Source organism: Taeniopygia guttata, chromosome 2 (genome assembly GCF_048771995.1).
Source record: "Taeniopygia guttata chromosome 2, bTaeGut7.mat, whole genome shotgun sequence".
Classification (NCBI taxonomy): Eukaryota; Metazoa; Chordata; class Aves; order Passeriformes; family Estrildidae; genus Taeniopygia; species Taeniopygia guttata.
Window position 1 is genome coordinate 117,631,593 of NC_133026.1, and position 17,038 is coordinate 117,648,630.

General features: G+C 43.2%; 1 protein-coding gene across 1 annotated transcript in view; it reads left to right on the forward strand.

The window, feature by feature from the left end:
* The first annotated feature begins 2,328 nt into the window (after positions 1–2,328).
* SGK3 (serum/glucocorticoid regulated kinase family member 3) overlaps positions 2,329–17,038 on the forward strand; it is a 55,135-nt gene continuing 40,425 nt past the window's right edge. The window contains exon 1 of the mRNA XM_030266288.4: positions 2,329–2,598. The gene's annotated coding sequence lies outside the window, so the exon portion shown is untranslated. The remainder of the gene's footprint in view (positions 2,599–17,038) is intronic.

The window sequence follows — 17,038 nt, forward strand, 5'->3', positions numbered from 1 at the left end:
AGTCCAAACTGCCTGCATCGAGCAGGGACATCTTCAGCTCAAACAGATTGATTAAAGCCCCATCCAACCTGAACTTGAATGTTTCTACCAACGGGAAATCTGCCATTCACAGACAGGCAGCCTCTTCTAGTGTTTCATCACCCACATTGCAAAATATCTCTTCCTTATATCTAATCTAAACCTACTCTCTGTCAGTTTAAAGCCATTATCCCCTGTCCTATCACTTCCTGCCCTTGTAAAAAGTTCCCTCTTCAGCTCCCTTGTAGCTCCCCTTTAGGTACTGGAAGGTGCTATAAGGTCAACCTTCCTATAACAACCCCAACTCTCAGCCTGTCTTCACAGGAGAAGTGCTCCAGCCCTCTGAGCATCTTTAAGGACATCCTTTGTCTGGACAAAGAGTTGTTGTAACAGGTCCATGTCTTTCCTGTGTTGGGGACCCCAGAGCTGGATGCAGCACTCCAGATGGGATCTCATCACAGCAAAGAAGTGGGAGAATCCCCTCAACCTGCTGGTCATGATGCCTTTGATGCAGCCCAGAATACAGTCAGCTTTCTGAACTGCAAGCACATATTGCTGGGTCACAGCTTTTCATCCACCCCAAGTCCTTCTCCACAGATCTTCTCTCCATCCATTCATCCCCCAACTTGTACTGATACTGGGGATTGCTCCAGGTATGGTGTCTTGCACTTGTTGAACCTCATGAGGTTCCCATGGGCCAACTTCTGGAGCATCTCCAGGTCCATCTGGATGGCATCCTGTCCTTCAGGCCTGTTAACAGCACTGCTTGGATGGGTGTCATCTGCAAATTTGCTGAGAGTGCATTTGACCCCTTTGTCTATGCCACTGGAGAGGACACTGAAGAGCATTGGTCCCAGTATGGATCCTTAAGGGACATCATTTGCCACTGATCTTCACCTGGAGATTGAGCCATTGACCACTGCCCTTGGGATGCAATGAATTTTAGGTGCAGTCAGGTGACTGTGCACAATAATGCGTTAAAACAGTATTCCCACCAAAACATGGAAGCAAAATCCCTGGATGAAGAGAGGAAGTTTGCATGAAAACATAACCATCTTGGCAAGAACTGCTTATACCTACCTTTCTAAAAGACATAGCTTCTAGCTGTTCTTTTTCATCTCACTCCTTTGCTTCACTGAAAGCTGGGAAGGAAGGAGCTATCCAAACTCTACTGAAGGGACATTGTAATTTAGGGATCATTCTTTTAAGATGTACTATGACAACAGATTAACTATACTAGACCTTCATATTGAGCTCATTCTCTGGAATTCACTTTTGCTCATACTATAATTTCTGTCTTCTTTCCAGCATCTCAGGATGCAAGAGCTGTTTCTGTCCTCAGCAGTCTCTTCCCTTCCCCTTATTACTATTCAAAGAAATTCACCTGTGTCCTGGTTGTGCTTGGAAAAATCTCCCTCATCTTACATCTTCTCACTGAGGCCTTCCCGGAAATTCTCATCACTTTGTGAAGTATCCAAGCTGGTGCCATCTCCTAAGGTGTGCCATGTGGGGACCTCAGTTGGCCATACCCAGAACCCATGAATCTGACAGAAGTGTTTTGAGGCTGGATTGCACAAATCAAGGGTGAGGTGAGTTTTGCTGTGCTGCATCCTGTGGTAACTTGTGGAGAAGAAAGTGTGCCAGGAAGCTCAGAAAAGCAGCCAAAAGAGAGATAAAAAATGTTGCTTGAGACAAACTGATAACTATTTTTACCACATCCTGCTGTGAGAAATGAGCATGAAAGGTGATTATTGAGAAAAAAGGCAAAATAATGCCTACAGGACAGAGCGAGGAGGATGCTTCTGTACCCTAACTGATGTCTCCGCTGTCCCGCTCCTCCATCCAACCTGATTGATCTACTTTTGCCGCCCAGGCGGATAAAATATCGGCATCGAAAACATCGCCGCTTTCTGTGCCAGGGTGGGAGAGCTCTACAGCGGACGGAGCGGCGCGGTGCTGGGCAGGCTCCGTGTCTGTGCCGCTGGAGCACGGTCCCTGCCGGGGCCTGGCAGCGCCGCCAGCTCTCGGAACTCGCCCCGAGGCGCAGCCTGCGCGCCCGCCGGTGCCGCGTGTGGGGAGGACGGCGTCGCCCTGCATTATCTGCCGGTGTAGCAGGAGGATCGCGGTAATCCCTCCCTGGATCGCACATCCCGCGCTAGCCGGCAGCCGCGGGCTCTGCGGTCCCTCGGGCAGCCGCAGCCGCGGGGCCCCGGGCGGGAGTGGCCCCGGGCGGGAGCGGCCCGGCCGCGCGTCCCCGCCTGACCCCGGCTGCCGCGCCGGGGGGGCGCGGGTCGGGGCGGGCCGGCGGCGGGGGCGGCACCGACAGCGACGCCGACAGCGACAGCGGCCCCGCCTGCGCCGGCGGGGAGCGGCCGTGGCCCGTGGGCGCCCGGGGTGGGCGCAGCCCCGCGAGGGGAGCCCGTGATCCCGCGGCCGCGGCGGGAGGAGCGCGGCTGACGCGGCAGGGAGGAGGAAGCGGCAACTCCGGCGGGCGGACGGGCGCACGGACGGACGGACGGGCGGACGGACATCCCCGGCCCGCCCCGGCCGGCGGAGGGACGGAGGGTCGGAGGGAGGCAGGTACGCGGGATGCGGCCGTCCAGGGCTCCGTGCCCCCTCCCACGGCCGGGTAGAGGGAGCCCGTCCAGAGCCGCGGAGGTTCCCCGCCATTCCGGGGACATGGGACTCACCCGGGGACACGGGACTCACCCGGGGACACGGGACTCGGGGACGTTTCGCTTCCCTTTTGTTGCATCCCGAAAACGCCTGCGTGCTTTGCCCGCAGCGCCGGCGTTCCCGGGGAGCGCGTTCGGCGCGGCCCTCGGCAGCTCCGCGGAGGGGCCGGGGCTGAGCGCGTTCCCGCGGGAAAGCGCCGCTCCCCGTGGGCGTGCGGCTCCAGCGGCTGGGATCCGCTCACGGACAGGGGCAAAGTGCTCGCAGGCGAATAAACAAACAAACATGCAGAAATTTCTGCTCCCCCCGCCCCCGCCGCTGTAATGTTAGATATTGTGTTTGCAAAGAAGTTTTAAAATCATTTAATGTCTCACATTCTCCTCCTTTCTTTTTTTTTTTTTTTTTTTGAATTCCCACCCTTCTCCAGCAGTGTTACCGGCTCCTGCTACTACTCTTGCCCTAATGTTTTTACTGCGTGTATATGTAGTTTTACACAGTATGCTTTATTTTGCATGGCTGGCTCGGTGTGGGAGGGTTTACTTTCTGTGTTGCAACTACGGACACCACCAAACTCCATTTCAGTTCCACTGCTTAACTCCATAAAGACAGTAAAGCTATGCTGGAATCAGACATTTAAGAGCTGAAGAATGGCTGGGAGTTTACATTTAGAGCAGGTGAAAGAGCCCTTTTGCAGAGTCCTTCTGCCCCAGCAGGATGAGGAAACCCCGGTTAGCTTTGCTTTGTGCCTTGAAGAGGCAAAGCAGGGAACATGGTTTGGGTCTGCAGTCCCTCTTCCTGGTGGTCTCTGTGTCAGAGAGGCAAGGGCTGGAATTGTCTCTTTACTCCTTTAAACACCTTCAGCATGAGAGAAGGTTGGAGGCAGGGAGAGAACTAAAATAATGCTTCCTCCTCCTGTGCACAAGAAGTTGCAAAGTATTAGTGCTCCCTGCACAGATCTTTTATGGGAAGGTAAAATTCTGATGCAGACTTGAGGGATTTGAATTAAGGAGAGAAGTGGTTGAGCTTGAAGGAGTATCCAGTAATAGTCACTTGCATGACTTTTCTACTTGCAGGATGTCTGCCTCAGTGCTTTTGTGAGCATTGATCAGAGCTCCTTGGCTTCCCCTTGCTGAGACTTATATGCTCCTGCAAAGCTTTTTTTTTTTTGTTTTTAAATCTGAATTCTGTCAGGCTCTTTCCCTTAATTTTTGAGATTGTTTGAAGAGCAGAAATATGCACTAGTTGGCAGCAAAAACCAGTTAGTAATCTCTGTATTTCTCTCTGGTAAGTGCTACAGCCTCTTTATTATGTGGTCTAAGCATTGAAATAGCAGTGACATTTATGCTGGACACTCAAAATAGATGTTGACAGCCCTTGCATTTAATTTCTTTCATGTTAATCTAATAAATTCAGTATCTATTGTAATCTCCAAAGAGGATTAAACATTTCCTGAGGGAAAGTTATGCAGACTGGTGAATACATGGACTGCATCCAGAGTGCTGCAAGATGTGTAATTCATTGCTTATGTTGCACTGAGGGGACCTTCATCCTGATAATCAACAACCCATAGGAGTTGTTTCTTTTTATGATCAGTGTGTGCATTCTCATTCTCCAGGTATCTTTCTAAGAAGCCTGACAAAGCTGGATGTTCAAGTCTCATTGAACAGAAGTCTTAAAAAGACTTATGGGGGTACAGTAGTTGGGTGGTTCCTAGTCCACTCTGCTTATAAAATAATGTATTGCAGGGAGCTTATAGTTCAAGTTTTAAGATGTGAGCACTTTAAAATCACTACTCTGTTCATTTTCTGACTTGTTTAAAGTCAATCCACAAGTAGGTGGATAATTTGACTGTAATGGCATGTGTTTAAAATAGTGATCGGTGGTTTTTAATATGCAGAATTGTTTCAGCCTAGCTAGCTGGAGTAGCTGCAAGCCTCCAAGCTGACTTGACCCAGCAACAAAAGGGTATGCTGAGGGCCAAAAATAAAGTCTATTACATAAAATGGCCCAGGTATTAGCAAATAACACTAGATGCAAAGCATCTCTTGTTTCTCTTCAGATCTAGGGTTTATGATGGAAATCATCTGTCAATCTAAAATGCCATGCATGCTAATTGCAGGTTCATGTTAATCATCACTGTATAAGAGGGTATGTCAAATCCTATTTTCCTTCCCATCCATACAGGATAAGCTGCTAATAAGCTGTGATCCTTCAGCCATATCCACACATCAGTTCTCTCCTGGGTTGTCCTTCCTATATCCCAGATCATCTTCCAGATGGTTTCAGTTTTATAATTTGCATGCAAGTAACTAGGGCTTTTTTGTCCCATGGCTACAAGCCCTTTTATATACAAATACCCTGCATTTTTGCGTGGAAATAAAGTTCAGGTTATACATATTTGCAGTTCCAAATTATGTTTTTGTTTTGGCTGTCTAAGTTGTCATTAAGAAGAATGTTATTTTGAAGGAATATGCGCTTCCCAAAAGGAAATTCACTGTTGGTTGGTTTTGTGACTTCATATTTGGACATCCCTAAGTCATTGAAGTCTTATTCTGCTATGATTTTTTTTTCTGTAAACTAAGGAACTAGAAACTACTGTAAATAATGTATTTACTTATACAGACTGAGCCATAGTAAAGCAATATGTTGTTTTTATTTGAAGTTAGCTCTTTGAGTGTTTGTATTGAAGGATTCATTTTGTTGTAGTTTAAGTAGTATCCATATGCTAAAATGTCCTACAAAGAAAACACACTTTCCAAAGTAGAACTGAAGGGCTTCCACGTGCTCTAAGAACATTATAAAATATGTTAATCAGGTTCCTGCTTGCATTCCTAATTCTCAAACAGAATTTATTCCCCCAAGTCTTCCAAACCACCTAACACTGTGTCTGCCTGACTCTGAAAGTGTCTTAAACGTATTGGATCTCCTCCTTTGAGCAGAAAGTTCTTAAGCGCCTTATCTAGAGCTGCTGTAGCTGAGCATCAAAGCCCTGAGGAGATAAAGAAAGTAGGGCACCTGGCAAGCACATCGCAAACACACGCGCTGATGGATCGCTCGTGTCTCAAAATGCAGCTGTGTGCTTCCTTTTGGGAGCACTGCCCGAAGAGGAGCCAGTGCTCACCCTTCCCTGAGAGCTGCTGGTGCTGGGATGTGTCTGAACAGCAGGCTGTGTTCTGGTAGCTGAAACCTGAACTCCTGCTCCCTGTGCCCAAGGGGTTCAAACCCACATCTTCTGTCACCTCTGCAGCTGTTGAATAGGCTGAAGGAGGCCAGCAGAAGGACACACTTTGCTCCTTGTGTTCTACCTGGGCCGTCTGGTGGAAGATGCAGCAGGTTGCCCGAGGCTGGCATGAGGCAGCACCAGAACCTTGACTCTGTCACAGCACACACTCTGTCTGTGCCCTACTGGGAGGAGGGCTGGGATCTGGTGGGTGCTTGCTGGTGATGATTATCAGAGGTGAGCATTTCCATGACATCCTCTGCGTTTCAAGAGAAGATCAACACTTGACTAATTTCTCTAGCAGAGAACTGGGCCCAGGAGAACAGAGATTTCAGAGAGCTCAGAGATCTGGAGTGGGTGATGACAGCTGGTTGTAGTCCCAGTTTAGGAGTTCAAGCCTGCAGGCTGAAGTGGGGAAAGTGTCCAGTGTTTCCTTCCAGAAAGCCCCATTTCCAGTGCAGGGAATTTCCATCCTGGACCACCACTTTCACACAGTGTATCTGTGTGGCAATAGGTGTCACCCTGCCAGTTTTATATTATGCAGGTCTTTAGGTGGTGTTTTATGTGTTCTTTGCCACAGATTTGTGTGTTTGTGTCCTGACCTGTAACTCCATTCTCTTGCCCAGTTCTGTGTTAGGATTCTTTCTCCCTGCTCTTTAGCAAAGGAAGAAGTAAGGTTGTATCTTCATGTGACCTTCTCACTCCAGTTTCTCAGACACCCTGGGAGCATCATCTGAGGAGAAGAGGGAACTTCCTTATTCCCTCATATTTGAAATGCTTTGCTTTGCAACTACAGTTTTTCTGTAGCTTAGGGCAGGAAAGCACCTGGGAGTTGGGGGAGTGTGGGTAAGCAAGATTGATGTCTACATTTATTTCACAGCTCCTTTATTCAAGGAGATGTCACATCTTACTTCTTGGCAGTCTTGTTTGAAACAGTGAGGGCGACTGGCAAGCTGCTAGTGCTGAGTGTCTTGCCAAATACTATTGCAAAATACTGCCAGTGCAGAAGTTGCATAGCTTTACAGACTGTTATGTTTCTCTAGGAGTAAACCAAAGGGGTACCAACTTCTGATCCTTTGCCTCTAAAGAGAAGCGGGACCGACATGCTTCCATTACCTTATGAGGCACCATCATGGTGCTTTGCTGCTTGCTGTTTCTTCCAGCCCTTGGGATTAGTTTTCCTTTAATGGTACTTCTCCATCTCTTGCTCACTGTTGTGAAATAACTGAGGAAACAGAACTATTTAAAACATCTTCACTATATTGTTAATTGCAAAATAATTTGGAGCAGACATTGGACCAAGGAAAGCTTTGCCTCTGATCCTGGACTCAATGTTGCAAATGTAGCAGGTGCATCAAAATAGATTTGCTGTGCCCCACAGAGTTATACCCATATTTGTGTGTTTTTTGAAGAGCTATGCAACTGAAGTCAATTCCAACTATTTATCAGTATAATAGGATGCAAAATCTGCTATCTGAATATATGCAAACTGTGTGCCAACGATTGAGACCTTGTAACTTTGCTTTGAAAACAAGGCACGTATTGGAAACACAGATCTATTTTTCAGTAGCTATCTTGCTAGCTATTTCAGAGCTTTGCATCATTCATCTGTGCTCAAATTGTTATTTTAGTGAGAAAACGGGCACCTGTGAAGATTATTGTCCCGTGGTATTGTATATCATTTTGCACTACAGTGACATTTCTGGGTTCAGCTAGGAAGATAAGCTGAAGGCATAAGTGCTGCTCGTGGCTAAACATCTTAAATCATGCTGTTATTCTGGTTAGAAGGACACACACACAAGATGGTGTGTGTGTACTTCACACCTGGGAGGGTGGTGAGGTAACTCACCAGCTTGAGTGAACTCCTCGCCGTGAGTGTTCCAATGGTGCTGCTCAGGGCTGTGTTTGCCTGGGTTTTGAAAACCTCCAAAGACAGAGGCTCCACAGCCCCCTGGACACCCTGTCCTGGTGGTCAGTTATCCCTGTGGGGATTTTCCTTCTCATGCAATGCACCAGTGAGTCTGTCTTGGGAACCTTCTCAAAGACATTGGGAGGCCGCTGTTAGGTGCCCTTCAAGCCTCTTCTCAAGGCTAACAAAATAAGTCCAGTTGCCTCCAACTCATCTAAAGAATGTGCTGCAGCCCATGACTGCCTGTGTTTTGGCCTCTTCCATACCCTGTGTTGTTCCTGCTTAAGCGAAGGAATGTTGGATGCATGTGTTGGGATGCAAGTGTACTTGGCCTGCATGACTCTGAACTACTGTGTGTTTATATTATAATAGTTTAGGTTTATATTTTTGTTTGTTTGTTTGTTTGTAAATTCCCAGTGTTTGGTATTTATGAACTGGGATCACTATCAAACCCTAAAATATGCTTTATACTAAGTTTAGTAAATTGCTAAGTACTGAGCATTCAGAAAATGAATGCTTTTACTCAACCATTTAGAACAAATGCTTTTACTCAACTGATAGAATTTCCAGTTTATGGTATGTGTTTTGCTTTAATGCTGAAAAGAGCATAGAAGAGGGACAGGAGGTAATTAAAGAAGAAAATAACTCCTGTACTCCCTTTGGATGGGACTTAACCATACTTTGCAAAAGCAAGATACATTAAGTCTACAAGTTTGGACTGCTGCCAAAAACTACAAAACAGAGAAAACTTAGGACAATTCAGAAATAAAAACTACCTGGCAAAAGTACCCAGACTGTTAAATGCCTTGAAGACAAGTGCATCAAAGAACTAGGAGACTTCCTCCTCCTTGCTTCCATAGTAGTGGTGCATCTTGAAAATATTAAAGTGGGGTGGGGGGGTTGAGGGGGGGAAGAAAAAAGCTATATTTTCATTAAAAGGTAAGTAAAAAGAGCATGTAGCATTAAGGACTATATAGCAATGCTTTATGAGAGGTAAGAAGTGAAACAGAACGGGGTTATTTGGAGTCATAGTGGATGCTGATAGCTTAGAATCCAATTATCCAATTAGCCTTCTGATTATTTTTTTTCTTTTTTTTTTTTCAAATAGTAGACCCTCCTCTTTCATTTAAGCGATAAATGTAATGCTGTTAATTTAATCTCCCAGTACTCATGGTAAATATCTTGTAAATAATTACCTTGTTTTCATTAATTGCTCTTTAAAAGGGTTCATGTATTTTTCAGACTAGTGAAAAACCAGCATTTTAATATTTTAATTTCTAAATTTCACCCTCCCCAATCAGCCTTTGCTAAGAGACTGTTTGTTGTCTTTGATAATAAACAGATGGAGTTTCTCTGTCAGGGAACCCCAAAACTGTCCCTTAGTTGTGTCCCTTGAAAATAATGTGACACTTTGAGCAGTGACAGAAAACCAGAAAATTACTGTGCTCTGGTAAGAGAATGTGTGCTACAAAATTTTCAGCTGTCTTGGTGAAAGTGTTTGCATCAAGAATGAACAGTGCTGTTTGCAATGAGGTTTTACATCTTATGTGTGTGTCCACACACATTATATGCAACTCTAAAGGCATATGCCAGATAGATTGGTTTAACTTCACTTTTCTTCAGAATTTTTAGGAGGTTGGCTGCCTCTTTGGTGCTCTTTTCATGTTAACTAACAGGTTATGTGGTGGATGAATAGGATTCTTTATAGAATTATCTAAAACCAGGCACTGATTTATTTGAAAACAAAGGGTTTCTTTAGAGCTAAGTTTAAGCTGGCATTGCCATGAATCCTAGAATTATTCTACATTTAAATGAGAGAACAGTGATGCACTTGTACTTGGGCTTTGAACAGCACAGAGCTGTTGACCAGAGACTTGGAGACTGCTGAGCAAATCTGTTTAGGTTCCTTTGCCGAAGTTTCCAAGCCTACTCCTCTCTCCTTACAGATGATGAGAAGCAAAGCTAAAAAGACACTATAAGTTGCACTGATCAGTTTGTTTGGAGGATAGCAAGTTGTTTGCTGGTGTGTGATCCAAAAATGTATAAAATCCTGCTCTGTAGCAATCTGAACACATACTTTTTCTCTGTTTTGCTTTGGGGTGTGGGGTCTAGAGCATAGCAGCTAAACAATACCTCACTTGTTTATAAAAAACCTTGGGAAGAAGGGGTGAGAGAGAAGAAAATATTTACAGTAGCTTTCTACCCAATTAAAATCAGAAGGCAGACTAAAAAGGAAAGAGTTCATCTATGGTCCAAGCCAATTAAAATTAAATTTTGCTGCTTGGATGTTAATTTACACATCCAAGGCAATGTAAATTTTAACTAGAAGCTTGACTTAACCTCACCAGTTCAGATGAACTTCAGATTTATGACTCATTTAGCTTTGGTCATAGCATCTGGCCGTCTAAGCACATTTTATGTGAATTGACATTAGATATTCATAAACTGCCTTAAAATGTTGAATCTGTGGAGTACTTCACCAGAATGTGTAAATAATGCCTGTCTCGCAAACACAGCTCTGCAACACGAGCTGGTTCAGATCCTCAGTTAAGATATTCTTATGGTTTATGCCCTCAGCCATTTATCCTCTTGTTTAATTATTTAGGAATAAAACCAGATTTATGTAGCTTCTGTCATGTATTAAAAGGTATCTCGAATTTCTCTGCAAATGTTTTAATTGTATTTGTTGATATTAGCTGAGATTGTTTTTGGATTTTTACACATAAAAAGTGGTTTATTTATAAAGAATGGAAATAGATGTAGAAGGAGAAATCTCATAACACTTACACGGTTTTACTCCACAATTAAACTGCAAACTTGTCAATGTGTGCACAAATCAGTTTACTGTTTTATATAGGAACATCACTTGGAATTATCTGAAAGAAATTTTTTCATCAACCACCCAGTCAAATCCTGGATAATTATTCAGGGAACCATGTTGGATTTGTGATGTGCACAGAGTAAGAAACAAAACAGTCCTTGAGAAGAAATCGGAAGGGACTGAATATTTCAGAAGCTGCAGAGCATAAGGAACAGAGGACAGCCTTGCAGCTCAGAATCTAAACAGGGACACACACAGACATGCACAATTTGACACTTCTTTAGAAAAAGAAAGTTCATTAAATGAAAATATGTTGATATTAGGAAGTGGCAAGGAGAAACTGGAACATTCTTTGTCTTGGTTACTGCTCTATAACTCGGCAGCTGGAAAAGATTGATGACTTGGGTGCTTGGCCCTCTGTTTTGGTTTTGCTGTTTTAATTTATGAATCAGAAAGTCCCTAGACACAGGTCCTCATTTAAAGAAATGAAAGCAAGAAAAATAAGACAGATTATTAGCAATGTTATATTAAAGCAAATGCAATAGCTAGGTTAAAATATTGTGATAGTTGTTCTAGTGTATTTACAGATCTACCGAAGATGTCTATATGTCACATCAGATGTCAGTTTAAATTGTCAATATGTTGTCTCAAATCAGTCAGTGCCTGGTGTCTAGAGAGTGAGCACTGTCACTCCAGTCATGCTTGTTGCTGCAAAGCATTTAGATCAAAGTAACAGTGGAGGAAAGCCCCGTTGTTCTGGTCTGCTATTGCTGCTGTGTCCTGCTTTGGTCTATGCCGCATGGATGTCACAGTTGGTCCCTGGATTCCTCTGGCTTGGCTTCAGATTACAGACACTCTGTTACAGTGTCAGTTCAGTTCAGGAGCATGCTTTTGGAGTAATCCCTTGTGGTTCACTCTGCTGGGGGATCTTGGGGAACATGAGCTGGATTCCTTTCAGATCAAATAAGACTGGAAGATGTTCTTCCAGCGTGCTCTTAGCACTGAACCAGGCACAGGACCAGGATGAAGCTGGGTTGAAGCAAAACAGACAACTTGCCATGCCAACATGGGTCATGTGGGTGCTGCATCTTCAGCATCAACTGACTTTCTCTGTGTGGATGTGCTTTTCCTGCACTGCATTATTTGCTGAGGTGGACATTGAAACAAAAACAGCAGCAAAAGTAGATCCAAGCACCTGCAGCCTGTCTTTTCTCTTGACTTCAGGTGCAGCCTCATAAGTCATTGCTTATAAAAGTATAACACACCTCTGAAATTACTCTCCCTGCAAATGGCAGTCTCATTTTTCATCTTTGTTTTTCCCAGCTTCTTTCCTGTCACCTGACTTCCCTCAGTGCTTCTCTCTGTGTTTCTAAACCACTTTTTCCTCCCCTCACTTCTGGTTTGCCACCATGGCATTCTTCAACCATTGCTCCCAGCCATAAGGTCTCAGTCTCAGGTGGTCTCTGCCCCAAAGAGGCAGTCTGTTTTATGAAGAAGTGTTTGCTTTGGCTGTTTTTAAAGCTCTTTCCTGGTGAAATCTCTTCCATTGATTCACTAGCCTTCCGATAGTTTTTCATGTTCTTGTCACCCCTCCTCCAGTGCTTATTAACCTGAACCTTTTCTGTGCTCATTTTAAACTCATTAGGACTTGTCTTGAAGAGACAATTCCCTTCTCTTTGAAGTAGTCTTACAAGGTAACAGGCACCTCTCAAGTGGGCCCCCCCACCCCACACCACACTAGCTTGTCCATCCCACTTTCCCATAAGTCACATTTTCTAGAACAGTTTTCATACTTATTTCTGTTCCCTAGACCTGCACAGGTAGGACCACCATGTCCTAGGTATTCAGACAAAAAAAGAGAGAAGTAGAAGGACTTTTCTGAGTTCAGCAGAGTATACTCAGGCTTCCCACTCTTATTTTATATATCACAGCAATATTTGCTTAGAACAGCATGACGTTTGTCTTTGTGCTGTAGTCTGAGGCCTTGTTTCCCATCCTGTATTTCCATATTAGGCATTTGCTGCCCTTGGGCAATATCTTGCATATAATCTGCTACATTTCACTCCATTCTTCCAGATCACTACCTTGTCCTGATGATGATATATTTAACCTTTGTTTCTCACATCCAGAACTAATATTTATTCTTCCTGCTTCTGTAACCCGGTTGTTAAAATATCTCCAGACAGTTTCAAAGCTTTTCTGAAGGGAAGGTGTGACATCTGTGATTTCTCTCCTGCCTCTCTGGAAGGCTGTCAGAGGAAGTTAGCAATGTGATTTAACAAATCTCTTTTGGCTCATACTTAGGATTATCTTCCAGGTGCTGCTAATTGATCTGTTTTGGATTGTTTTCCCCAGGAATTTGAAGTTAAACTGACTCACTGGTCTTTAATATTCTTACCTGTTGTTTTTGTTGCTTTGGTTTGTTTACTTGGGTTTTTTTTTCCCATTGTGCAGACGTGAACACACTTCCACTCACATTCTCTGTCTCTCTCCCATTCCTCCTGAAATCTTTCCTGTCATTACTATTATTTATGCCAATTACTGCTTGCATTTGACCTCCTTGGTGAAGACTGATGTCCTAGACATGATGGTCTTTTGGGTGTCATCTCTCATCAGCTTTTCTCTGTGTAGGGCCAGAAGGTTTTTCTTGCTCTTAAGCTATAAACATATTGATAATAAAGATTTTTTTTTGTTGCTAGCCTTTTTTTTTTTTTAGCATTATAATTCTACCTTAACCATGCTGATTCTCATAACTATGTACTTCTGCAGATTTTATATTTATTGCTAGCAATTTGACTATGTTTTCACATTCTGTGCCTGTCTTGACAAATAAATCTTGTGCTGTTTTTGTTTATTTTTACAGGGCACAAGCACAGATTATCGTGTTGTATTGTTTTGTAGAGAAATTTCTGCTTCTTTGTTGTGTCCCCTCTTAGCGTCTGTTGTGTTCACATTCTTTTTGCTACATTCTTGGGCTCCTCCACCTCCCATTTAATGACATTTAGTCAACTTTTCTTCTGAATTGGTTGCTTTCCATTTGTCTAGAAACAAATCTAAAGAATACACTGCCTTTTTAAATTTTTTTTTAAAAATCTGATTTTGAATAAAAGAAGTTTAAGTCTAAACTTTAACTAAAGTGCTGTCAATTCACAGGTCTTTGCTCCTTATGACATGTGACTGTTGAGATACCACATGATAGTAGATTCCCGGTTCAGGCTCTTTGGTTTTACTTCTAAGTTGCTAGCTGTTTGATGTAGATTTGAGATATGAAACAAATAACCCTGGTGCTGGTAGGTGGTTTTTAATGGCTTTGTTGTTGTTTAAACTGATTAGCCCTGTCAGTGCAAATGGCTTGTTTTTGCAAAGCTTCAGATTCTGCCGACTGTCATTTTGCTTGTTGTCTGTCATCTACTACAGTGGCAAACATTAATTTAAAACCTAAGGAGAGTGTGTCCTTTCAGACTTACAGAATAACAGAATGGTTTGGATTGGAAGGGACCTTAAAGATCATCTAGTCTCAGTTTCTGGTCTGTAACCTCAGCCCATTCGTGGGATAGTTCAGATTTTGTTTCACAAGATGTTGACCCTTTACAAAGGTCAGATGCTGGATCCAGACTCTTCCAACCATGAATTTATTTCCTTGGCTCATTACAGCAATGACAGTAGAAAATTTTAACTGAGCCACTCCATCATTTTAACTGAACCACTCCATCAGCTTGACATGGGTGACCTCAGCAATTAACTGAAATGCCTCCCCTTCCTGTTTTGAATGGGGAATGCTGTACTGCATTCCACTCCATTCCATTCCAGAGACAACCGAACCTTTGGATGTTCACCCTTGGTAACACCAATGCTGCTAAAGGCTTACCATTGACTTCTTTTACATCCAGGGTGAGTGGAAAAGGCACCCACCCTGCTGTGGGAAGCCCATCAGTTCGGCACTTCCTCTGAAGTAAAGCTGTGACATGTACGGCCACACTTGGAAAAGAAAAGGATCTGGTTAAAATATAAGACAAATTCCACAATTTATGTGTTCAGAAGATACTAAAATTATTCTCTGGAATAATCATTTGTTAGTATCCAACTTACTTACTTTTGTAGTAAATTTGTCTCCACCACCCTCCCGCCCCCCATATATGTTTGGGGTTTTTTATTGGGTGGTTTCTTTACAAAAGAAAATCTCAAGATAATTATTATTATTGTAGTCATAAAGAAAAGGAGTGTGAGTTCTGCATGTTTTCCTCTCTCCTTCCAGACACTACAGGAAGTCATGGTCTCCCCTCTCAACTTTCCTGGATGCTTGATAAAACAAAACTGAATATAATCCCATGTAAATTAAATAAGTAATCCCAACATCTTGTTTTCATACTTCCACAATTCCAGCGGCCATACAAGTATAGTTTGGCTCTTCCTGTCCACCATGGCAGGCATATTAATGCTTTCAAATTTTCTTTTATGTGCAACGTCCAAAATGTCTTTTTCTTTGGTGTTTGATGTTTTATTTGTTCACTTTTTGTCTCACTCAACTGCTGATCCTTTCGTTAGTTGATAGAAGTTCTACTGCCTATCTTTATTCCATGAATTGCTCTGACTTGTGTGATTTGGGACATCCTTCCTATAAACCAGATTTCAAAATGTGGTGCAAGTTTAACTGTGCAGGTTCATGTTATAGTTTAACCCCAGGTGGCAATCAGCCCCTTGCTCACTCTCCCTGTCCTGGTGGGATGCAGGGGAGAACTCAATAAAGGTAGAACCCATGGCTTGAGGTGAGAAAAGTTTAAGAATTGAAATGAAGTAATAATAATAACAGCGAAAAAAGGAGAAAATTGAAAGAGAAGAATAAAACCCAAGAGAAAGAAGTGATGGACAACAGAATTGTTCACCATGCTTTGATGCCCAGCCCATTCCTGAGCAAGGATTGGTGGCTCCTGGCCAACTCCCCCAGTTTGTATGCTGAGTATGATGTTCTAAATTATGGAATATCCCTTTGGCCAGTTCAGGTGAGCTGTCCCAGCTGTGATCCCTCCCAGATTCTTGTACACCTGCTCAGTGGCAGAGGATGGGAACCTCAAAAGCCCTTGATGTAGGGTAAACACTGCTTAGCAACAACTAAAACATCAATGTGTTATCAACACTGTTCTCATACTGCACCCAAAACACAACACTATACCAACTAATAGAAAGAAAATGAACTCTATCCCAGCTGAAACCAGGACAGTTCGCTGTGCATGCAATAAAGTGCATATGAAAAACCTCATTTAGCAATTATGCTTATAGGAATGCTGGAAATTGGAGTCAGCAGTAGAAACAGCCAACCTCCTTACTGTGACTTTAAAAAAAATCCTGATTACTTCTTCATTTCTCTTCTCAAAATTAGTCATCATTCCTGTAAGAGTGAGAAATAAACAGTGGTTGTATTTTCTGACTTTGGACTCGCTTCTACATCAATCAGGGGAGGTAGATGGATGAAGGATGAAAATGTCCACAATTATCCCAACTTTATTTTAACAGAGATGTGTGGTGAGGACCCCTTGGCTGGACATTTCCCGGCACCCCAGGCTCCCTAGGGGAGGTGACCGCAGCAGCAGGCAGGGTCTGAGGTTCCCTGAGGTTCTGGTGTGGCAACAGCTGCTTTCGGGAAGGCATAAGTTGGTGACAAACAAATCAAAAAAAGAGCAGCGTAGGCCTGGGAGAACCACAGTTACATAAAGGTGAACAATGAAACATTATTTCTCAAGTGGGTATTTTGAAGGGCTGTTACCGCAACACTTTTTAAATAAATGAAAAGTACATTTGAATCGGAAGCAATTTGGTGTAACAAACTGCTACTGACTCATCCCAAACCTGAGGGGAAACAGAGCTGCTGTGACATGGAGAGATTTTTGAGTGCTTGCATGGGATGTGCTTCAGACCATCCAAGAGGGAGAGATATCAGTACCCTCCTCCAACACTGCTCCTATTAGCATCCACTAGCATGGTGCACATTCCAGTTAGGAGATCCTCATTGCTACTGCAATTGCATGCAAACAGAGATTGATTGTTGGTAGCTTCTTGAATGTTATACTGATTCCACACCTATCCCATATTTTAATACCAATGCAGTAACAATCTATTTATCAAGAGCTTCAGTGCAGGAGATGTACGTCTTGAGTTCTCATGGCTTTACAAAATCTTTTATCTTCTTTCCAGAACAAATTTTTTTTCTTCAATTCAAAGGTTTATAAAAACATTTAATGAACCAGGTTGACACAAAGATTGCCATGTAATTAGGAAACTATGACATTTTGCTCTTCTGTGTTCTTGTGCAAACTTAGAATTGTGCTGTCATCTACAAAAGCTTCTTTAATTTGTACAGCATTGTTGGAGAAAACTGTAGTTGGAATTAGACTTGCTTTTG